This window comes from Patagioenas fasciata, chromosome 1 (genome assembly GCF_037038585.1).
Source record: "Patagioenas fasciata isolate bPatFas1 chromosome 1, bPatFas1.hap1, whole genome shotgun sequence".
Classification (NCBI taxonomy): Eukaryota; Metazoa; Chordata; class Aves; order Columbiformes; family Columbidae; genus Patagioenas; species Patagioenas fasciata.
The window spans coordinates 113537362-113562267 of NC_092520.1; the positions used below are offsets into that span (position 1 = coordinate 113537362).

The 24906-nt window shown below is 38.4% G+C and overlaps 1 protein-coding gene across 4 annotated transcripts in view; it reads right to left on the minus strand.

The window, feature by feature from the left end:
- The window catches only part of TBL1X (transducin beta like 1 X-linked), a 201492-nt gene that overhangs the window by 80679 nt on the left and 95907 nt on the right, over positions 1–24906 (minus strand). For all 4 annotated transcript variants that reach the window (XM_071813032.1, XM_071813023.1, XM_071813036.1 and 1 more), the window contains one exon: positions 11035–11142. The gene's annotated coding sequence lies outside the window, so the exon portion shown is untranslated. The remainder of the gene's footprint in view (positions 1–11034; positions 11143–24906) is intronic.

Consider the following 24906-nt stretch of genomic DNA (forward strand, 5'->3'; position numbering starts at 1 on the left):
TCACGTCTGACTGTGGTAAACAGCTCAGCATCTGCCTTCCCAGGTAACACCTTCACAGGAGAGAGATTGAGATCCGCCATCTTCACAAAGTTTTTAGCTAAATCCCCCATTTCAAGCTTCTGGTAATTTCTCGAGACAAACAACTACAATAAAAGGGAATGATGCAAGTTTCTAGAACATCAAGAAAGCACTTGATGAATAAAATTTGCTGTGTAAACGCTCTCTCTAAATCTACTGAAAATTATAATTAAAATTATGTAAACAAGTCCTGGGGCTGAGTTTAGTGGTCAACTAGAGTAACTGGGACAAAGCAATAGCAAAACCATATACCTAAAATCTTTCATCAGCACACCAACTCCAATAATAACAAATACACTGCAGTACCAGAAATTTTATTTCGTCCAGCCCTACAAAAACAAGGCCACTCCTATTCTGCTCTCCCTTTCAAAGGGACATGCAGTTCTTCCACTGCATAGCAATAACACTTTAAATCAATACAAATGGTATCTCTTTCGTCTCCAATATATTTCTGTCAAAATTTTAGGAACCCAAAACATAATATAATGATGCAGACCATTACCTAGCAATGAATTCTTAAAATTCATTCTCCTGTCAAATCTTAAACCAAAACTGACTTAAGAGTCAAGAGAACAACATATGTGAAAATGCCAGACTTCAAAAAACCTCCAGCCAACTTAAGACAGGCTTTACTCACAGCACTGTATGGAAGGTGAGAGCAGACACTGACTATGAGATGGATAGCCACGATAAGAAGAGAGAGCTCCAAGAGGCATGGCATCATGAAAGCTGAGGGAAATGACTGAAATAACCACTGCATGAGAAAGAGAAATTCTATGGAAAGAGATTTTGCAAATTCTTAAAACACTGATGGAGAAGTTAATGTAATGGAAAGATGGTTAAGTTTATAGAAAAAAAAATCAGTTGGCAAATTTGTATTTATAACTATCACAGTATTGGTAACAGGCAATAATAATAAGCTTAATCTATCTCAGACAGATACCAAATTTTCCCTCATTTTTTGATTTTGGCCACACCAGCTAATCAAGCATCAACGAGGTGGAGAAACTCAGAGGATCCCGGGGATACAGCCTCCCAGCTGGGGTTGCCAGAACATTTTGTACTCCCCTTCCACTCAACCTCCCCAACCCAACTGCTTCTGCTCATCCCGCTTTGCCATCCCTCGCAGATTCATGTTGCTATGGAGAGCTTGCGTCCTCTCATCTTGCATTATTTTCTTACTCTTCTTCTTTAATGATCTTTGCATCATTTTAGACATTTACTTATGGGGAGAATTTTCAGTCTTTGAGCTTGCAAAGACTCTAGATATTAAAACACTTCCAAATTATTATCTGATCAGGATGAATTTAAAATATTTGGGCTTACTATTAGGCAGAAAATTTGCAAAGATCTATCAGTATCTAGAGAGAAACTGAATGCATACATAAAAAGGCAAAATGGCTTCTCCAGTTTACTACTAAATAGAGATTTATCCACTCAAAGCATCCCACTATGATAGTTTGACATAAAACTAGAGCTGTTAAAAAGAATTAAATGAAGAAAAAATATTGGAATGATATTGTATAATCTGGAATGGTCTGAAGCAATGCTTTGGGAAAACATGGTTGGAAAGACCTCTTGGCTATCAGACACCAAGTTTAGTGTTAGTCATATTTTATCACAGATGAACTTTTGGCTCAAAAAAAAAAGAATGTGCAAAAAAATCATGAAACTGGCAGTGTAAAATGAGGTCACTGTGCTAAAACCTAAAGTAACACATTTTGAAAACATGGGATTCATTTAAATTTGAGGTCAACAAACATTTTGAAGCAAATGATTAACCTCAAGTGACCCAAGATATTTAATATCTCTGTTCATGAAACGGAATCACGTAAGTCACAAGGAGACACTGTTTTGTTTAAGGCCAAATTACAATGTTTATTCAAGATGGTGCACTACACCCTTCTTTTGTGCCAGTAAAAGGATTATTATTTTTGCATGACAATGCTAAATTTCCAATATAGAGGAAAAGACTCATCTCAAAGTCAAAATGTATTAACGTCAAGTCTTTTTTGGAAAAAAGTTCATAACTTGAAAGCTCAAAGGACAAATAGGCATATTTTCTCCATTTCATTTCTCTACAGACATAAGACATTCTAGTATTATCAAGTCTCTAACATTGAACTTATTAATAATAAGACAAGATGATAAACATGCTAAAGTCTAGTTTGAGTTTACAGGTGTGCTGGTTTGACTGAAAATGGGCTAATTTTCTTCATGCAGTTAGAAACCTTTCTTTTTTCACAGCTAGCATGGTCATTATTTGGACTTAGTTTGAGAAGAAGTAGATAACATTCTGAGACAGACTTAATGTTTTAATTGCTCTGGTCTGAGAGCCAAGGACACTCTGAGTGCTCTGCCCACAGGTGTGAGGCATCGAGGAAGGGGGGGCAGGGATGGGGCAGAGACTGACTGATACCCAGACTGGTCAATGAGAGTATTCCATCCCATTAACGTCATGCTCCAGATATAATGAGGGCTGGCTCTTCCACTATCTCTCCTCTCTCTCTGGGGTAGCCAGGGGAGTTTCAGTCAGAATGTTTACCTCGGCCTTTTGCTATCCTGCAGAGGCCTCTGGGCTTTTCTGCCTTTTTCCTCCCCTTTTTTCTCTCTCTGGGATCAGCTGTAGGACCAGGTGTGGCTTGCTGGGACCAGCTGGTCAGTTGTGAACAGAGTTCGCAAGGAATTGCCTTAAGTATCTTTTTTATATATATATATATATATATATTAGTAGTGTATTAGTATTTTGTTATTTTATTAAACTGTGTTTATCTCAATCCAAGTTTCTCCCTTCCCTTTTGATTCTCTCCCCTGTTGGGGGCTTGAGGAGGAGGTGAGCAAGTGGCTATCGTGGTTGTATTGCTAGCTTGGGTTAAACCACGATAATGGACCAGGTGATTCAATTCCTGTAAAAAAGCCAGCAGCCACTCTTGAATTACACCAAGATTTCTTCAAACTAATTTTGTTTCAGTATCTGTATTGAGCAGAAGAGGCAGAAACAGCAGCAGCATCCTTAAGCTAAAATACCAGAAGCGGGATTTGACTGCTCAGGATGCATCTACACACCATTTCGAAGCAACTCCTTGCTATATCTTGATCTGTAACAGTATTTCTGAACTAGCAGTACAGAAATTGCCATTAACTAGTATGGTAGGAACACTTCTTAGGACAGATCGCTGTTTTTCTAATCTTGTCAGCTACACTTAATGGGACATACTCTGAACACAAGGTTTTAGATAAATCAGCTAGAACACAAGTTTGCTTTAATGCCTTTTGCAATTGCAGAAAGAAGAATTGGTTAGTAAAGGCAAGATGTAAAATGCTCCTGAAATACTACACCTGAGAAGGTGTAAAATACTACTTTAAACAAACAGCAAGTTGATCTTTCACATATTCTATATTCTTCATAATTGCCTATCTAGACAGAAGTTATTAAATGTGTGATATACTACATATGTATATAATTAAAAGATCATAGACAACTAATATATAGTGTAAATAGCTCAGCATAAAAGCATTCTTTCAGTTGCAGGCCAGTTCCTGTTCCATGTGGGAATAAGGTATGTGATATAGCTAACGTATTAAGGAGGCTCTCAAACAGTAACCTAAAGGGAAGCTTTAATTGGGGCTGGTTTGTCTTGTATTCCATTATCTTCCATGAAGCTAATCTCAGATTTTGTTTGGCACTTTATATTTCAACACAGAGAGAAAATGCTTAGCCAGAGACCTGGAGTCACTGGAATCAGTAAGAAAGGTGCCGGTGGCCTCAGACCATCTATTACTGATGAGGTTGTGTGTAGATCTCTACAGTACAAACTCTACAAAACACATTATTGTTGCCTTTTTGAGTCAGACTGGCATCTTTTCTATGTGGTGGAGAACTAAAAATACTTTATACTTTTCCAGTTAGTTTTACAATGTTGAATGTAATCATTCTTTAAACATATAAGAAGTTGTTTTTTTTTTCTTTCTATTTTCTGTTAAGGAACGTAAAAATGATTAAGAATCATCATTATATCCAGTGACCTTGATTATGGAGGGAACAGCAAGGACTGGTGAGAAATTATTTTACATTTGCTTGATCAGCAATACACAATCATGTTACAGTAGAAGGCTCCTATGATTGATTATTCCATTTATTAGGACTGGAAGTAGGCTAGATAAAAGGGAAATTAATTCATGCACGCATCAGTTTAACTAAGCTTATTTAAATGGATTCAAGTTGACAATAAACACAATTCATGTAACAGAAATTTTGGATGTTTGCTAATTTATGTTGTAGCCCACAGAGTAACCCATAAATAAATGTTAACCATCTCAGATATAACAAAATTTACAAATACACTTTGTTTTATTACAACAGTGAAATTGTTTGGAAGAGTGTATTTCCTATTCTCCATCAATTTTCTGAGCAGGCAACAGCCATGTTAACCCAGCCTCCTGAAATATTTATTAGGAGAAGATATGACATTACAAAGCCCTGGGAAGCCACCTCAGGTCTGAAGGTCTGAATGCAACGTGGGTTATTCAAAGGGAACGGGCTTTGCCCAAGTCAATATAATAGCTGTTTTGAGAAATACTGCGCAAAGGGTTGCAACAACATAGAACTGTTAACTCTGCTCCTTCGCTGGAGTTTGCTGTCCCTCACAGCTGAACCAGAGCAAGAGACTGTCTGAGCTCTCTTTTCTCCAACTCTCCAACTACACCATTGCAATAGCTTTACTAAGTCAGTGTAATGAACATTTATGAAAGAAAAGCTTTGGCCGAGGTACCGCATTACAAATCCTAATGTGAACCTGTGACCTCGGTGCATGAGTAAAAATGTAGTATCAGTGACAACATACTTGCAATTCCAATTTGATTAATTATACCTGAAACCTCACCAGTCCACATCAAATAATTACATCTTAACTGTCATTACTATAGATAAGTAAACTTTTGAGAAAAATAATTATTTTATTTCTTTTCTTTTGCAGCATTCAGAGTGAAGACTGGAGAGTAAAATATCATGTGAAAATACTCACAGGCTGCCTGAAGATGGAAACTCTCCTGAAATTAACTGATGTTAATCTGTATACTGGGCACAAATCTTTAGTATATACTATCTATATAATAGTATGATTATCCATAAATAATATTAATCTTCCGCTGAATCAAAGCAGTTTGGGTGGGAACAACTCATACAAATACGTAAACAGCAATATACATCCTATACATCTCCAACCCCTAATTTATAGAGACACAACTTACTGAAATCACAATTATATTATGTGTTCTGTTTCTGTGTGGGACAACTGTATAAGACATTCAGATATTTAGGAGTATATTTAACTAGTCTGCCTGTAGTAATTCCATTTCTACAGCGTAATGTGATAGAAGACTTCAGTTTACAACAAAAGCATCATGTGAACCAACCTTTTCCAAAGCAGAAAATCCTATTCTTCTTCAGAGGAAAACTGTCCTAATTCTGTTTGGGAAGCAGAAGATTTCCTGCACATACATAATCCCTCGTTACAGGTAGTTTGCAGAACATACAATGTCTCTGCAATGTGCTACGCACACAGTGTTTGCGCAGCATGTGTACAAGGACATACCTGTATTTTCCAAGAGTGTTGCAGCGTGAGCTGAACTCACTGACCTGGGCAAATTTCTGCAGTTTTGCCCAGACAGGTTAAGCAAACCTCAGGTGGGTGAAGAAGAATCATTTGTCTGTGTGAAGTCTCTGGGGAGCGAACTGACAGGAGCAGCCCGGGGCAGCACCGAGCTCTGCGCTCACCCACCCCGCGGCAGCTCCAACACTTCTGAGCAGCGGCCGGTTTCTAAACCTGATTTCACTCACGCCTCATGGAGATATGCACCTTTTGCTTCATCTGGCACTCCAGGTAAGCTAAGTAATTACAATAATTAACAATTGCAACCAAAATTGTCTTCCTCCACTCTGCATATCTATTACTAACACTTCCAGCTGCCTGGCGTGGTGAATGTGGTGTCCTTGTATGCTCTACAAATCAAAGGACAGAGAACGCAGGGCTGGCACAGCCCAGTCCTAAAAGGTCTGAGTGATGTCTTAAATAATCACCTCAGTCTAAAAATCAAAAGATAATGCATTTTACCATTTTATTTTTAAATGCTCTCACCCTCCAGCCTCTTTTCACTACCACCAAAAACCTTCCTTAGAACCCTAGCTGTGTTAAAGAAAAAAACCTTTTTTTTTTTCTTTAAAGAACATTAATCTTATTCCAGTAGCAGCAGTCTAAAACACTACCCTGTAAAAAGGGCTCAAACCAAGTATCTCAGAAGCTGGGCATGCCTTGCATAGTCGTTTCCTTATCTCTCAAGCACAATGTAAAGGCATAAAAATTGTTACCTAATAGACAAGTTCATGTTCTAGATAGATATACTTTCTTCTGACTTGGCTGAAAGGTCAAAAAATACTGACTGAGTAATATTTCATGAATAAAACCAGAGGTCAGTTAACTATGATTCACCACGTAGCAACAGAAGTATCAGAGAATATATAAATAAAACTCCACTTTACCCTTGAAAGAGCTGCAAATTTAAATAATGTTTATTCTTATACTGCTTAAAAAAATGCGTATTTTAAAAAACACTATGAACAATGAATGCTGAGTAGTCAAAGGAAATAGTTCATGTGTAGGTCCAGAGGTGCCATATTATCTTTTAACCATACTTGAAAAACAAATTTAGAAATCAAAATCAATACACAGTTTATTAACTAAAACCAAGAATTGTATTATAAAGGATACTGTTTAAAAGGAGTTTGATTTTTCTATTTCATAAATCTGACTGACTAACAAAATGATTTGGTGGGATCTAGTGCCAACAGCATCTGTTGTTACCATACAGAAAGCTTCTCTCTGCCTGTGTAATACCATTGATAAAGTTCTAAATAAATTAAACCAAAACATTAAAATCAATAATTATAAAATAATTATAGAAGTTGCTAAGGAAAAAGTATGGACAAGTGTACTATAATATTTTCCAAATTCATGCACTTGGAAGCCAACTCTTTGACAGTTTCTTTCACTTTTCTTATATAAAATGCAATGTTCTTATGTAGAAATAAGACACACATTTCATCAAAATCAACCATCGTAATGCTGACCTTTATATGTAAGACCAATATATAACAAAATATCCTTCTCAATCACATCAAATGAATGCTTCTGAAATGTTTCTGAAAACATAGTGTTCTGGAAATGCTTTTCAAAAAGAATACTGAACATTTTCTTAGGCTAATCTACGCCCGTGCACTTCTACCAAAGAGAGACACAACCCGCACCACCACATTTCACTTGTGACATTCTCAAACTGCACCATTTCGGGCTCATTGCACAACAGAAACCTGTTCAGCATATCAGATGATATATTTTAAAAATCTTCCACTTACATCCTACTCAACTCATTCTTAAATTCAAAGTAACTGATTCATACAATAAACATCAACCTAGTAAAGGGTGATCAGTTTTTTCCTAAGTATCAAGTGCACACTCCTACTGTTTCTAACTGATCTCCCTGAATTCTTCCTGTTCTCACATCTAATTTTGCCTCATTTCTGTTTCACCTTGCTTTTTACACTCTAAGGTTTTCTAGTCAAGATACTATAATTCTTTCTGTATTCATATAACATATCACACATGATCTTGATATAGTCAGCCTCTTGTCACTGTCACCCCCATTGTATCAATAACAATAACAGTAAGAATGCATGAGACAAAATTAAGTTGCCCATATTTTATTAAAACATACTTTGATTAGTCTTGATAGTGATTTTGGCTATAATTTTCAAAAGTCTCTACTAACTTGTCGAAATAATTCTCGTGTCTACCTCGTGGAAAGTCCAAAATGCTCTGACACTCACCATGGAAAAACTGTTGCCCTTCCTTGGGTAACTAAACCAGCAAAACACAGGACTCAAGAAACTTCTGTGGTCCATTCCCAGGCACAAGGGATGATCCACTAAAAATAACTACTAACTTTGTAAAATCCAAATGTTTTTCTCTGCTTTTGGGTTTCCTCATACTGGTGCAGATAAGCAATCATTACAGAACCATCCAAGCAGATGTGCACCGCTGCTCCTAGTAATTCTCCAAATTCCAACAAGGAGTTTCTGCTACATTTGATTCCAGGAAGTTACATGAAATTTTCCTGGAGCTTCTTTCTTTGAAACATTACATTTTCTGCCTTTCTTGGCTCTGTGTTCACCCTAGACTGGTTAGAGACATTTTCTTGTGGAGATGAAAGTCCCAGTGTTACTGTGAGATGGAACACCACTAAACCCTATCAGAGAACTGGATGACATGTTAGTTAAGTTTGTATTTGTAAAATGTGAAAAGAACTATGAAGGAACATCCATCCATCTCAGAGGTGTGAGACAGAAATACAATGCAGGCAACAGTAACACATCAGGCGCTCCTGATTTTTTTCATTGTTTTTAACACCAAAAGGATAATTACACTCCAGAACTGCGCATTCAATATAAAAAGTTTAGTTAAGCACAAGCACAGAAGTTCATTAGCCCAGTAAACTATAAGAAAACGAACAGAAATGAAAATGTGGAAGGACTCTCCTTACCCCACTGCCACCAGGGACCAAAGGCCACTATTAAAGAGTTCAAAAAAGGCAACCTCTGCCAAAAAAGAAATCACACTATAATTCTGGGTTAGGGGTGTAATTAGATTGAAATATACATTGGAACTAAAAAAACCCCAACAAACTCATCTAGAAATTAATGTAAATAGGGAATTTGTGGCCAAAGAAAAAAAAGAATAGAAAGCAGAGGGCCTCCAATTTCTGATTCATGTTTTAAAAGAATACAAACATGCTATGCAAAAAATCTCCACAAAATAACATATATTTTCTTATTTGTAAGTAGAAAAAAGGCATTTTTACAGATAAGGAGGCCATTAGTAACCAAAAAGAATGTTGAAAGACAACTTTAAAAATCACACCCAGAAAATTTGTGCCTTAGAGCCCTAAAAGTGTTTGCGAGAGTTTAATTTCAATGATGCTAATTTTCAATACATTTTGGAACACCAGAGAAATTCAGCAAGACTGCTACAATCTCCTGGCAATATTTGAAGATGGTTAGTTGTATGATCTCAGTAATTACAGAGCTCTAAGCCATTATTAATCTCAAGCAAAATAACCAGCAAACTGATAAAGGATAAATTTACTGGGAAATGACACAAATAAAACTGATGCCAGTCAACACCACTTTATAGAAACATGGTCAGTAAAACAGAAAGGTTGATTTAATAATCTGATAAAGTTACAAACTGTGGTCAGTACGAGTTATTCTACGTGTGAAATGTGCAGACTCCTGAACAGTATTTAGCTTACAGCCACACAACATTCAGAGTTAGGAAATTATTATCAGTACCATTGACTGTGATTAAGACACAGATAGAAAACAGTAGCTGTTAACAAGAAATAATAATTGAAGAAGAGTGTTGGACATTACCCCAACAAAATCATCCAGTACTAGCTCAACATTATCTAAGAGTACCATCAACGATAGAAAAGTAAATATTGTTGATGGCAGTTATGGCACAAAAAGATGTTGGATTAGTTAATAAAGGTAGCAGAGCGGTTATTCAGAGTAATATGGATTAGTTTGTAAGACAAGGACAGTGTATTGCAGCCAAGTGGACTTATGTAGCAAGCAAGCAAGAAAGAATGCAGGCAATAGCCAGAAAAGGGTGCATAAAAAACAAGGACTTAAAAAATAAATATCATCTTTGTGGCATAGAAACAATTCAATACAAATGCCAGTGAAATCTTATGACAAGAAGGAGTAATAAGAATCCCCGCACACTTAAGTGCATAGGACCAGAGATGCTACTTTTGTTCACAGCATTAGTGATACTGGAATAGTGATTACAGGGGTATAGCCCCCACATTGTTTTCCAAAGATGGCAAAGATCTTGTTTTTTCTTCGTGTTTTCTCCATAAGTCACCAAAAAAGGTGTTAAGGTGTTAACCAGAATGCCCCACATGCTGTTATTAGCAGAGTGAGGTATTCAGAAAGTTGTGTGAAAAGAGCACAGCAGCAATCTGCAAAGGCTGCAGAGAACCAGTGAGTGTTACATGAACACAGAAACAAGCCTCTGGTCCATTCCAGGAGAGTAAGAGAGCTCAAGCCTAATGTTAGTGACCAGGCAGTGTTGACAGCGGTGTAGGTACTGTGGTAAGACAGATTTTATCACTGATGGGTTCTGGGGTTATTTCATAGCAATTACTTAATGCTGAAGACACCTAAAGAACCATGCTTCTTTGCTATGTTACATTGTGGCTCTTCAATCTGTAACCTCAAAAAAACCCCTGAATAAAGGTAGACCTTTTGCCAAATGTCTCTATTTGAGAGAGCTAGACTGCCATAGCCTTAAATCACAGAATCACAGAATGTTAGGGAATGGAAGGGACCTCCAAAGATCATCTAGTCCAATCCCCCTGTCAGAGCAGGAACATCTGAATGAGGTTACACAGGAATGTGTCCAAGTGGGTTTTGAATGTCTCCAGAGAAGACTCCACAACCTTCCGGGGCAGCCTGTTCCAGTGCTGTTACCCTCACTGAGAAGAAGTTTCTTCTCATATTTAAGTGGAACCTCCTGTATTCCAGTTTGTACCCAGTTCCCCTTGTCCTATCATTGGTTGTCACCGAGAAGAGCCTGGCTCCATCCTCGTGACACTCACCCTTTATATATCTGTAAACATTAATGAGGTCGCCCCTCAGTCACCTCCAAGCTAAAGAGACCCAGCTCCCTCAGCCTTTCCTCATAAGGGATATGACAGCAGCGGTCCAAGTACATCATCACGTATATGCCCAGGAACTAACCATACCTGTGGCTTCACCAGGGAAAAACCTGAAAGGTAGCTGGATAGCAAACCACGTTCTTGTGGTAGTCTCCTGTTTGCTGATTACTTTTGGCTTACCTGGTCGTGAGACCCTTGAGCTGCTGAATGCTGCTCCTCGCAGGCTGCTGTCAAGAGTCTGGGGGTTGGAGTTACCATGGAGATCACTGCATCTGACAGCTGAGAGGGCTGCAATGAGAGACACAGGTACTCATCAGCCAGTTTCCATCACCTCATCAAAACAACGGCATTTGAATCCTTTTGCTTTGGGCATTTGCTAAGGTACTATCTCCCAATTTAGGAGCTTTGGACAAAAAAACCAACACTCATCAGAGAGGGAATCAGAGAGGCAAGGGCCAGCCCCAGCAACTCACAGCTTTCAAGTGCTTTGCAAAGCCCTGCACTTTTTCAGGAACCTGAAAGAGTCCCAATATACATTGAGCTTGGCTCAACATTTTTCAGCCTCTTTAGTCAAGTGCAACACCAGCAAACAACTCATCCAGAACTGCTGCAGAGCACAGGGCAGAAACGCCAGCGAGTTGTCCCAGAGCAGCGCAGGGCACGCAAAAGGGCTCCCTGAGAAAGCTCCTGCTGGGAACTGATTGAGCATCACTTCTGTGCAAAAAGAAGTAAGCAGGCCAGAGAAATTACCTTCCCGCACATTGCAGGGGGGGGAAGTCTAAAGGAAAGCATTTATGAAAATCGAAGATGCAAGATAGTCTGGCATTCCTCTGCAATAATAAACCTATTTGCAGACTTTTCCATGCCTACCATTAAGCGTGATAAGTAAAGCCTTATCTCCTATTTCCTCTGCCATTCAACCACCATCTATCTAGAATAGTTTCCTACTTCTGCATTGCAAGCCTTAAGTCTTACGCTCAGTTTTTGTCTATGTAATCTAATAATTAAATGCTGTAAAGTGAAATGAGATATTCATTGGAGACTTTTAAAATTAATTATACTCTTCCACACAAACATCTAACAGCTTTAAAAACTATACATTAAGGAGCAAATGATCAATTTAATAAATAACATATTTAAACACATCATCAGGAGAAGCTTTCATAAATCCAGCTCTAATTCTCAGTCTGCAGTACTACAGCATGTTCTCATTTACATCACTGTGAGACAAATACACTATCTAACCAAACACAACTATTGACCTGCAAAAGAGTTATACCTATTCTAATCAGAGGTGAATCACTATACAAGGGACAAGAAATGCCTATGTAAGCATCATAGAACTCCATAGTTTTTCTGAGTTGGTCTACTGAATGCATATGAACCTCCCTGGCTACCTATACATTATAACTATCAATCTAATTCTCAGACGGCATTCTGACATGACTGTTGTCATCTCTCCATCTTATTTTTGAATTGTATCACATCTCCTTTTTCTGTAGAGCATGTTATGTTAATGAAAAATATAACACACTCAAGAAGCATATCTCTGTGTAAATATAAAATCTGAAAATCCAAGCAACAATTAGAGGATTTTTCTGTTACAAATTCTCTATGTCTTATGGGAAAACTGTTAAGAGTATTATTATATTAAAATGATCTCTATTCAATACAATATGCTGTGCAACAGTAACTAACATATACTGAGGCTGCTCTGATGACAAATACCAGGAAAACAACTGGCTCATCTGTGCTGAAGGCTGCTGCAAGATTCATGGAGTTTAAAGGACACTGTAAAATATCAGATACTCATATTGCGTAGATGGAAGTATTTTTATTGAAGAAATTGTACTAGTTCTTTTTGTCATTATTATACTCATGGTTAGGCCATGTTTTCATCTTTTCTGTTTATGCATCTTATACAGTGGATCACTGGAGCTTTTATTGGTGACAGGATCATGTGAAGGCTGCTCGTCTTCCCAAGCCGATGCAGAGCAGGCAGGAGGTGTCACTATGGGCAGCACCAGCAACACCAGCTGAAAGAGCTGATCGAGATCTCTGGTGAAGACTGGCTTTGCTTACCTTGCCAGATAACTAATTGGTAAATACATCGATACTGACTCTCTACCGAAAGTTTTTTTGCGTGAAGACTAGGGCCAAGTAAATAAATGATTTTCAAGAATGAAGTAAGGCAAAAGAGACAAATCAGAGATGAAAAGAAATTATTTATTTATTATTAATTACCCATAAGTGTCAGTGACACAGAAAAGTTACACGGATTTCCCTCACAATTGGGTGAGAGCATACATGTGGATGGTTGTAATAATTTGTCATTCTACCAGATGCACCTACCCATAAGGCTTTAATCAACATAAAACATTTTCTTAAAATCTAATTTCATACAGACGTAAGTGTTAATATAAGCTTTGAAATAAATTCTATGCAAAGAAAAGTTGCGAAAGTCATTAGAGCACTGTAAAAATACTTTAATATGAAATATTTAAGAGTTCAACTTGTACAGTTTATGGGGGGAAAAAAAGACAGATGATCTGATTACAGCACCTAAGTGTTTTCATAGGGAGAAAGTAGTAAGTACTGGCTGGCTTGTGAATCTAGAAAAGAAGGATATACATGAAACAAATCAGCATCTGGAAGCTGATGCTAAATTCATATGAGAAATAAAGCACATGCTTTGCACCACCTGTGACTAACCATTAGAGCACAGCTATCCAAAGGAGAATGCAGAGATTTTCCATTTGTTGATATCAAGGTTTAGTGCAACTTTTCTAGAATATGAATTTTTGTAAAAATACAAGTTATTCCGCAGTCATATGCAAGTTACTGGGTTACATACAGACAGGCAAAGTTTGAAGTATGGAAAAAGGAAGATCAGGTAATACAGTCACCCCTTGCTGGTCATAAATTAAATATATTATGATCTGAAATGATTGTCAAGCTTTGTAACTAAAGCACTGGATGACGGTGAACGCTGCGCACGCCAAGCTGCCAGTGCTGGCACATACTTAGTGACACATCTGTGCATCGAACACACACGTATAGTGAGAGAGCAGGTGTGTGTTCAGGCTGTATGTGGAGTCAGAGAATTACAACTTTCCTTCTAAAGACAGGTAGACTACATTCTGCCACGAATAATATTCTGGCTTCTAGTTTAGGAAGCCAGTTCTTTCCTCCATGAGCTGAAAGGCCTCAGTCATGGGACAGCGGTAGCAGGAGCTCTCTTCACATTCGAGTCATTTGAGTCATTCGAGGCATTAGTGAGATGACTGACAGCAGGCAATACCACTGCTGCTCCCTAAATCTGTGCCTCCGCTCCAGAGACGTAGAACAATGATTAACAGTGCTTCGTGATATTAACTGTTTGCCAGTCCATCCCAGCACTCAGCAAGCTTTCTGGGCAGAAAATGCTTCCTAGTAGGGTATTTCAGCAGGTCAGACAAGCAGCTCCCCACCTCAGTGAAAATTCAGGTGCTGCCATGACCCCACAGCATCACAACTCTAGTTATGTTCCTACTGCACAGCCCTACTCTGGGGGGAGTGGGAGGAAAAAAGGAAATAAGAAAAAAGAAATTGCCTAAATGTTACACTGAGCTGCTCTTATAGTTAGTAACCATAAAAATTTTGTCCCTTAAGCAAAGATATGGAAAAATATTGGAAGTGCCAACTTAGCTAGCGTTAGTGCTGTTGCGACGCTTTGGGCTGCCAAGCTGCCAGTAAATTGAAATGTGTTTAAATATCAAGCAAAAATAATAGTTCAAAAATTTCATTCATTTTAACTGATTGTAAATCTGGTCCATATGGTATGACTTTGGACGTTGCACTACTTTGGAAAACACAAAAGTCAGCCAAACGATGCAAACAGGTCCATTGATCTCCATATCTCTCAGCTGCTCCATCAGACACAACCTCCATGAAGCAAAACCATGGAAAACACTGACATCCAACTCACACACAGTTGATACGAAAATCCCTGCTTACATCAGAAGTGCAAATTCAGCTGAAGAACACTAAAGTTGCCTTTCACCCCATCCTCAGTTGGGAACATGGCTGAGCACAAGTTTGGCGGCTGCCGAGCCACACAGCACCATTTACATCGAGAGGTCAATAAAGTCACAGTCACTTAAAGGAAGCCTGAATTTGGTGCCACAGATGAAACACTGTATTTATCCACTGCTTCATACATAGATTTCCTTTTGCAGGCACCTGCATAACTTTAGGAAACTGAAACTGGGGGCCGGATTTATAGGAGGCACTTGAAGTTATCAGCTATGCAGGTGGCTAGGGGTAAGAACTCCTAAATAGTACAGCAAATTTACTCTTGATTTAAACCCAGAGTAATTAGTCACATCATTTAGGAAGATGTTCTTGTAAATCCTGCTAAATTTCTCTAAATAGATTTAGAGGAAGTGGTTGAGTCACCATCCCTGGAGGTGTTTAAAAGGCATATAGATGAGGCTTCTAGGGATGTAGTTTAGTGGCAGAGTTAGGTTATGATTGGACTTGATGATCTTGAGGGTCTCTTCCAACCAGAATGATTCTATGATTTTTCCAGTCTGATTTATGTTTAAATACTATTTCTGCCTAGTTTCCAGTAAGTTGTTTTATTTTTACTAGACAACACAGATGAGGAGAAACCAAACCAGTAACATTACTACTCTGTTCCATCACACTTCTCTTTACACAGCTCCATAATAGAAAAAAAAAAGAACATTAATTGGGTGACTAGTTTATTATCCCTCTCCTTTCTGGCTTTTAAAGACACAGAGGAGTTTAAATGATAAATAGGCCATCTTCAACAGACAACTACAAAAGCATTTTTGAGGGATTTCCCTATATCTCTGGGGAAAAAAGCACAGGATACCTAGTGCACAACATTAATATTTTGCTTTCTTTCAAATTGACAAACAGCTTTAATATTTTCAAATAACCCCTGGGGGATTATAGTTAAACAGGACTATATGGAAGATTCCAATAGGACATCAATAATTATGCCACCCTTCTGCAAAACAATAGCTTAAAATGTATTTTCTAAAGGAATTCCTAAAAAGTGTGTATGTATGACTGAAGAGAACATTCCAACATCTGCAAAGCTTCTGCTGATGTGCTGGGTTTTTAGTTTCTTTATAGATTAACATCATACATAAACATAATCACAGAGGTATGACCGCAGCTGTGGCCGCCCCTGGGGCATGACCTGCAATTAGCAGATACAAAGATCATGGATAACACTGCAGTCACGTGGAGCCACAACCAGGACCTCCATTTTCAACACAACACAACACAATGTGTTGGGTTCCTCTGTCGTGTTTCCACAGAGCCCCTATGCACTGGAACTTCAATCTCTGTTCAGAAAAGCCCACACAATGCCTGCATATTAATGTATTTGCCCTGAGGTCTTATAGAGAAAATACATAGAATTCAATGGCTTGCTATGATAAAAAATTTCCTCTCCAGGTACTTGTGTATTTTTCTTTCCCCTGTAGCCACCTCCTCTAAAAGAAGTTAGGAAAATTTTTTTTAATTTTATATCTACCATAGACGAATGCTTAGATTTGAAGAAGGAAACAAATCCATGAGTCAGTCACAAAACCAGAGTCAACTTTGAAATAAACATTCATTATAGTACTAGTGCAAAAAGTTTTCCCATGGTAAAATCTGAGCCAAAGCAATAAAAAAAACCTTAGAAATAACCCGTCTTCCCAGAAAACCTTAAAATACTTCAACTTGAGAGCCTCTCCCCAGAACATGGCAGTCTTTCAGGTGCAGCTCACAGAGCCTGGGCTGCCACTTTGAAGCCAGTGTCTGGAGGGAACACAAAACTGCAGGTGGAAACTCTTTTCATGTTTCTTCTCAACTAAGTCTCTCAAAGCTAGCAGACATCATGAAATTAGGAGTTTCAGAAGTACAGTCTCATTAATCTGGCTATATCCTGCCACCCCCTTTATGCAGGCTTCTCCAAAGATCAATTAACTCTTACCATCCTGAACAGTAACTTAATATAACCAGTCTTAGAGCCAAACCAGAAGCCACAGTTACAGCATCGATTCTCAAAAATTATTTACCACAGTCAATGCTTTGCCTGCACAGATGCTTCAAGAGCTTTAGATTTTTCTGCTTCACCTGTGTATTTCAATGTAGGAGATATTCTCCCTATCACGCATAATAGTTTCAGAGGCAGGAGATACATGAGCTATTTACCATTATTTGATATGCAAGTACTTCCAGCAGTAATAACAAATTCATGGAAAGCTGAGCTGTCAGTAACCAAGGCAGGTACCAATTCTCAAAATGCTTAGTATTGTAAGACGATTTTTTACAGTACATGGATTCATGGGTGCTGTAGCATCCAATACAGCAGTTCTGATAAGTTTTTATGAGAAAGATATACATGGATCATGTAGCACAACATTTATTTTACCAACCCTTAGCCAAATGGAATGCTATTTTTCTAATTAACAAGTTCAGATTAAAAAAAAATAAAAATGCTTCTATCTTGATGTGAACTCATAAGATTTTTGCTGAACTTTATAAAACATGAAACAAAAAGCACAGCAAGTCTAGGACTCATGTGACAAAAACATAAAGAAAAGCGCTTAATTATTAAATCTGTGATACTGCAGGTAGATGAGAAAGAACGATCCGCTTCAGAAGCACCGAACTGTAATCCTCCCATTTGTCTATTTAGCTCTACCTCAGGCAAAAGCAGAGGAGAAGAAAACAGCAAAGAAGAAATGCATTGCCCTAACAATCACCATTAAATGATTTAAAAGTGCAAGCTTAAAAAGAAAGCCACCCAATTTAGTTTAATTCATGTACCTTTTGCCCCCAGAAGATCTGTCATTCTAACCTAAGAAATGAACCTTCAAGTCTTTGGTCCCCAGTTGCGCAAATACCGTATTGCTTTCAGCATGCACACCTTGGGGGTACCCAACTGCAGAGCACAACGTGGAAGGATTTGTTGTTTCCCACATCTGGATGATGCAGAGTGTGTACAGTTTTCTCAAGGTGAATCAGTAATGTGAACTGCAGCCCACGGCAAAGACAGAGCTGGTGCAATTTTCTTAAACAAGGTTTATTATGTGTAGCCAATGTCATCAGCTTCGTTTTGGATTAGCTGCAGTTTCCAAGAAATTCTGAAGGTGGGATACAACTGGCAGCGTGGTGACATAATCTCGATGTTGCGGAGGCATAAATAACTGTTGCAAGGTCAGGCTTTAAGAGAAATAACTACAATTAATTTACTACAGCAGAGATGGCAGGCACTTTGGACATGCCACAGGGGATTTGGGTAGCGGCTTGTCCCCAAAGAGCCTTTTGTAACTTCATCTCGTGTGCAACTTCAGCTACACGTCACTGTCACCAGATGCATGTATGTGGTAATTAATATATTTAAGTTGCATTTTCCCCTTACTTTACAGCGATTGTATGAAACACTCTAGGCTAGAAGCTGCTGAATCAGGAAATGGATGAGAAGCTAACTAAAATGTCTTTCTAGTTATTGATTCCTGCTCTCTGTTTCATGTCAGCTTCCTAGAATCCATCCAGCACAAGCACGAAAAGGGTAATGAGTTTCTGAACACACACTCTAATAGTGCACACTGCATCAAAGATTTCAGTAATTGCCTGGATGCTGCTTCCCAGCAGTACTAAACAACTTAAACATAATTAGCTGGAAGCCCTATGGGCTGCATTTCACCACTGGAACACCTCTTACACTAATCCATTTATCAGGCTGACAGATGACTGAATCACTGGTACTGTGGACCCATTCTACTAACAATAGTTCTTAAGCCAACATTTTTGTTTGTTCCTTATGCGGTACATTTTTGCAAAGAAAAAATCTGCATTATTTAAAGCAGAGAGAAAACCAGACATACAATACATTCATCTCTTCCTAGTAATGAACAATGCTATTTGTTTGATTAGATCACTACGTATAAAATGCTGGTGTTATCAGGCAGATAACGGAAACAAAATGTATGCATTATGGGACCGTACAATGCCAAAAAATAATAGAGAAACACACAAACACTGAAAGAACCTTTGGAAATTTTCCAGCCATTCAGAAATTTTTGGCATCTTGGATAAGAGGATAGTTTTCAGGGTTTCCTTCCTGATGATGGCCTGGCTATAGCTTTCAAGCCAAAATTTCTCCATACTACTTACTTTTTGTACATCCTTCTGAATGACAGGTGACAAAAGACATTTTTAAAATGTTTGAACTATATGCAAATAGCCATGATTTGAACATCCTGCTGCCACAGAACTATGCACTTTGCAAGCTGCCAGAGAATTTTCACAGAAGTACAAAAGCCAGAGTTTTCTAATGTCATAACAAAAATTATTTTATCATTGTATCCCTGTGGCTTCTATTTCTAATAGTGAACCTCTGCAGGGGCTGAAATTTTGACGGCTGCAGACAAAGTCTTCCCAAAATGTGTCACACTATTGAAATGAAGTGATTGTAAAAATGCTGAATTCTCATCAAATTCTTTTACACAATAAAAAAAATAACTCTAGGATGTTATACTGTTAGGCTTCCTTTGTAACAAGTTGTTGGACAGGAAACAAAAAGGGACAAAGTTGGTAATGGCCAGTTTGAGGATACAGAAAAAGAGGGGTTTTAAAAGGCATCCCTCTTCTAGACTTGTTATACTGCGGTCAATAACCCATATTCTGGCTTGGAATCACCAGAACACAGCTGGACTGGCACCATTGTTTCATCTGCTTATTTCCCCTGGATATTCTCATTGTGGACACAGAAAATCTTCATGTCACGAAACAATAAGAAGAAATTACTCCTTGTACTACTTCAATATGAGCCTAATATGCTTGTTGTAAACCTGACAGTCAACATTCATTAATTTGCTTAAAATAATATTGCAAGTTAAACTATGGCCTCATCCTTTTAACTGGGAAGATGACCATCAGTATGAGTTCAATTCCAAAGGCTATACTTATCTATTTAACAATGAATAAGATAATTTAAATATAGCTACTCAGGGATCAGAAAAAAAAAGATTTAGCTTGTTAATCAAGCAGCAGCAAGACAAGATTCAGTCAGCACTTCCCTTGATCACAGTCCAACCATCCATCTCAGAAAAGAGCGAAGGAACGGCAGGTACTCAGACATTGCCAGAGTTGATTTTTTTTAAAAAAGGCAATCACAGGTTTTCACCCTGTCTGGTAAAGTACCTAGCAGGTTATTAACTACTGAGCTGTTGGAGATTTCTTCGTGTGAACCCAGAAGCAGAAATCTCAGTTTCACATGCACTCTCCACCCACTCCTTCCCTCTGGCCTGAAACGGGAAAATTCATCCCAGAGACACTGACACTTGCGCATCAGCCAGCCAACCCCTGTCATTCAAAGCCAGACCTTCCTTCCCAGCTTCATCTTCTCTGTTTTGTATATTTTCTACTTCTACGTGCAGTTGGCAGCTGGTCAAGAGTGGTGTTTCCCAGGGTTCAGTATTGAGGCCAGTTCTGTTTAATCTCTTTATCAACAATATGGACGAGGGGATTGTGTGCACCTTCACTAAGCTTACAGACGACAACAGGTTGAGCAGGAGTTTTGATCTATTCAAGGGTGGCCCAGGTGGCCAAAAAGGCCAACAGCATCCCGGTGTGTATCAGGAGTAGTGTAGCCAGCAGGACCAGGGAAATGATCGTCCCCTGTACTCAGCGCTCATGAGGCCGCACCTCGAATCCTGTGTTCAGTTTTGGGCCTCTCATCATAAGACGGACGTCTAGTTCTAGTAAGAACTAGAGAGTTCAAAGGAGGGCGATGAAGCTGGTGAAGGGTCTGGAGCACAAGTCTGATGAGGAGCAGCTGAGGGAACTGGGGCTGTTCAGCCTGGAGAAAAGGAGACTGAGGGAAGACCTGCTTGCTCTCTACGACTACCTGAAAGGAGCTTGTAGCATGGAGGGTGTTCGTCTCTTCTCCCAAGTAGCAAATGACAGGATGAGAAGAAATGGCCTCTAGTTGCACCAGAAGAGGTTTCGATTGGATATTAGGTAAAATTTCTTCTGAAAGCGTTGTCAGGCACTGGAACAGGCTGCCCAGGGAAGCGGTGGAGTCGCCATCCCTGGAGGGGTTTAAAAGACGTGTAGATGTGGCACCTAGGGACATGGTTTAGTGGTGGACCTCGCGGTGTGACGTTAACAGTTGGACTCAATGGTCTTAAAGGTCTTTTCCAACTGAAATGATTCTGATTCTATGATCTTTGGACTTTTCAAGTTCTGACTGGGTCAATCCCAGAAGAGCCTGGTCCACCGCAGAGCTGGTCCTGCTTTGAGTCAGGTGTTGAACTAGAGACATCCTGAGGTCCCTTCTAACCTTAATTATCTTATGATCCCATTATAATAATCTCTCCATATTAAAACTACACATGCTTGTTGTGCTTTTTACACAAGAAACTTAATGAGAAACATAAGGGCACAAAGACGCATATTCAATTAAGACAGACCAAACATCTTAAAGATAGAGAACTGGAGATGTTCTTTCTGATCATACAAAGTTTATGCTGATTAGGTAACTATAACAATGCTTAAGACTGATGACTAAAGACACAGAATGTTTTTTTTATACTGCAGATTACTTTCCAGCATTACCTTTTCCTTTTACCTAGACCATTTGTAGAGCCTTAGGAATAAAAACTACTTAAATTACAGTTTAACTATGTGAATTGTAATACCCCCCAATTAAAATGCATGATATACAGTAAGAAGTTACATTGTCTGGATATCAAAAATGCAGTTGAGAATACTGGCTAGAGAAATACATTAAACGGAAAAAAAAAGAAAAGAGCAGACACACAAATTTATCTGCAGTAAACAGGACTGTCAAAAACATGAGTTTTTCAAAACACAAAGCCAAAAATCCCTCCAACAGATGTCATACAGACTCTGTGGTAATAACCACTGGTCTGGCACCTTCTCAGTCTGAGGAACCCAATCCTTTGAGCTGGCCAGTAACCTAGATAGTACACCACACTGGAACTTTTTAATACTCTAAGATACTCTAAAAGTCAGCAGTAGTTAAATTCCAGAAAATAATTTCAAAATTATCATCTGCATGCACAAAGTATATTCTCTAAATTTTGGTCCAGTTGATTGGTTAATCTGATTAACCTGATGGTTGATACTAGTTGTCTCATCATCACATGCCTCACAGGAGTAAATGGGTATCTATATCTCTACACTGAGGCCAAATTCACCTCTTTTTACTACCATACATGAGAAAAGTTTGTATAATAAGATTGCTTTAATTTATTTGAATACAGCATTATCTCTCAATATATGTGATGTTCTATACTTTAACACAATTCTGATACCATAGATGGTATGATCCAACCATTTTTGGTTTGGTTTCATTTTTCCATCTACTTTAAGAGGTATTTTAGCTAATAAAACTCAGAGATTTATAATGACTCCCCAGTCTATACTTTATTGAAGGGACACACAGTAAGAGTAGTCAAGATCTTAGCATTAACAAATTGTTACTTAAATGTTTAGTCAATACATTGTTTATATTCTCAATCTCATGGTATGTTCAGACACAGTAAAGGTGTAAAGTACATTTCAGAGTCATTAAAAAAAAATCTTAATCAAGTGTCACAACTTAAACAAAAATGCAAAACCACACCAAAGCTTGAAAATTCAACTAATTAGTTAAACTTGCTGAGCAGGGAGATGGACTTTGGAAATGTAGAAGACTGCAAAGCTAAATTGCTTTCTTTTTTCCTGAAGCTTCTTTGGCCTTGCTACTCCAACACGAAAACTCAAAGGTCCTGATTATGTTGCTCCAAACATAAGGTCTTGAAAGGCTGCAAGGACCGAAGAGATTAAAAATGAAAGAATGAAAAAGCTTCTTACTACTTCCAATATCATGAATAGTCTCATAGTATTTAATGCTTACATGTACACTACCTTTATTTAATAAATTCTTCTAGTCCTGTCTGATAAATAGTAGCTCTCTTATTTCAAATGCTAAACAGAGAAGAACACCTGAAAGCCATACAAATCAGGACAATAATCCAAATTAAAATGCAGACGTCTTCAATTCGTATATATACGTGTATGTCCTAACATAACACTGCACCTTCGTGGAAATTTTATAGCACTGAATTTTAATCAGCCAGTGTGTAATATGACTTGTACTCAGTATTAAAAGGTGATTTTTCCCAGGGTCTGAGAAATGCAATTACCATTGACATCAAAACAAAAGGGAAGCAGCCTGCAGTTCTGGAAAACACGTCAGTCTTTTCATCTTGGAAACTAAACTCTCCTCCAAATTGAGAAGATACGGAAAGTGAGAACAAGTATTTGCACAGAAAGATATCTGCTTTTATTGTGCTATATTAAATGAAGTAGAACCTTTTCATTTCATGATAGAACATGTCAGGGATATTCATGGCACCTAACTTTGAATCCAGTTTAAGTATATGTATATGGATGCTGATGCCTAAAGCTGGGTTGTATGAATATTCAGTCTTCATTTACAATGAGTGGTTTTCTTCTATTACATTAGCGGTAAAAGAAGGACCTAATAGCAGAAGATTCACTGAAGCTAAGGAATTATAGCAATGGTGGCGGGAACAAAAACCAGATCATTAAGAGTCTTTCTGCATCTCAGTTTGGAGATTTTGCTTATTTTACATTTAAGTGTTTTAGCGATATGCAAGGTACAGACATTTTTTGCCCTACCCTTTGAAATTATTTGGGAGAATTATGAGGCATAGGCCAAGAGGCTTATAAGCTCTGTTTAGAAATTTTGGAAGACAGGTATTAAAAACTTAAATTTCATAAGGGTAGCAGTAAGTCTAGCTATATTTCCCATTCTATCCCCTATAGCGTGCAATTTCAGGCTGCAGTCATGCTTCTTGTTCTGACTGAAGCTGCACTGGTGCAGCCTTATTCCCCTGCTTCTCGTAATCACTCTTCCCTTACATTCCTGCTGAACATCACTGCCCCTCAGTATCTGTGGAATAACTGCTTATGTCAAAATGATTCTGATTAAAAGAGCTCCGAGAGCTGGTGTTAGAAAGAGTTTAAACTAACCTAGATTATAGTGAACAGATCAGGTTAGGGAGTGACTACAAGATCAATTAAATCTCATGGGAGCAATACTGAACTGCTGTGAACAGTGGGGGACAGAAGCCTATTCAGCCAATTCAGCTGCTGCCAGAATAAAATGTATGACACACAGAGAACTGCTCTCATTCTTAGGTTGTGGGGTTTTTTTCCTTTTCTTTTTTTCCCTAATATCTAAAATCCTAAAATTGTTATTCCTGATTCATTCTGTCAAGTTTCCTCAAAACAATTACTTCTCCAGCAGTAAGCATGCTCAGACCTTTGCAGAAGCCAAGGCACATCAATATGGTAGCTAACACAACTCACCCAAAACAAATGCCTGACCCCTCCACCCCAAACACCACCTCAGTAAACCAGCAGTGAGTTTAAACACAGTCATCTTGGCGTCCTCAGTTCACCTTGTTATTGCACCTCCAGTTGCTGCAGCACAGACGGGATGCAACGTCTCCCACTGTGTGGGGACTGCCCCTCGAGCTGAGCCATATGTTTTGCAATACCTAGGAACAGCAGGATAAGATAAGGAAATCTCTGCAGCCTTAAGGCAGAGATGCTTTGATTTCACTGCTTTGTGTCCTGCCCCCCCAACCCCTTTTTTTTTCAAACGTGAGCTTTTGGAATTTAATTTATCTAGGTTAAGCCTACAGGAAAAAAAAAAAAAAAACACACAAACAAACACAAACCCAAAAACAAACAAACGAGAAAACCACCGCCAAACAAATACTGTGTTTGTGTGTGCCTGTGTGCGTATGTAATGCCTAGGAAATCTCCTGTGTTATCTGTCTGTGTAACGTTTTACCTTCCACTAGACAAATATATTTTTAAACAGTCTGTAATCAAAACAACATTCTCAGCATTCAAGACATTCTGTCATCACCGCCCATTTGCTGCCCTCTAGGTTTCTCTCAGCTGGCAAATTTCCCATTTAAGGAATTATCACATTCA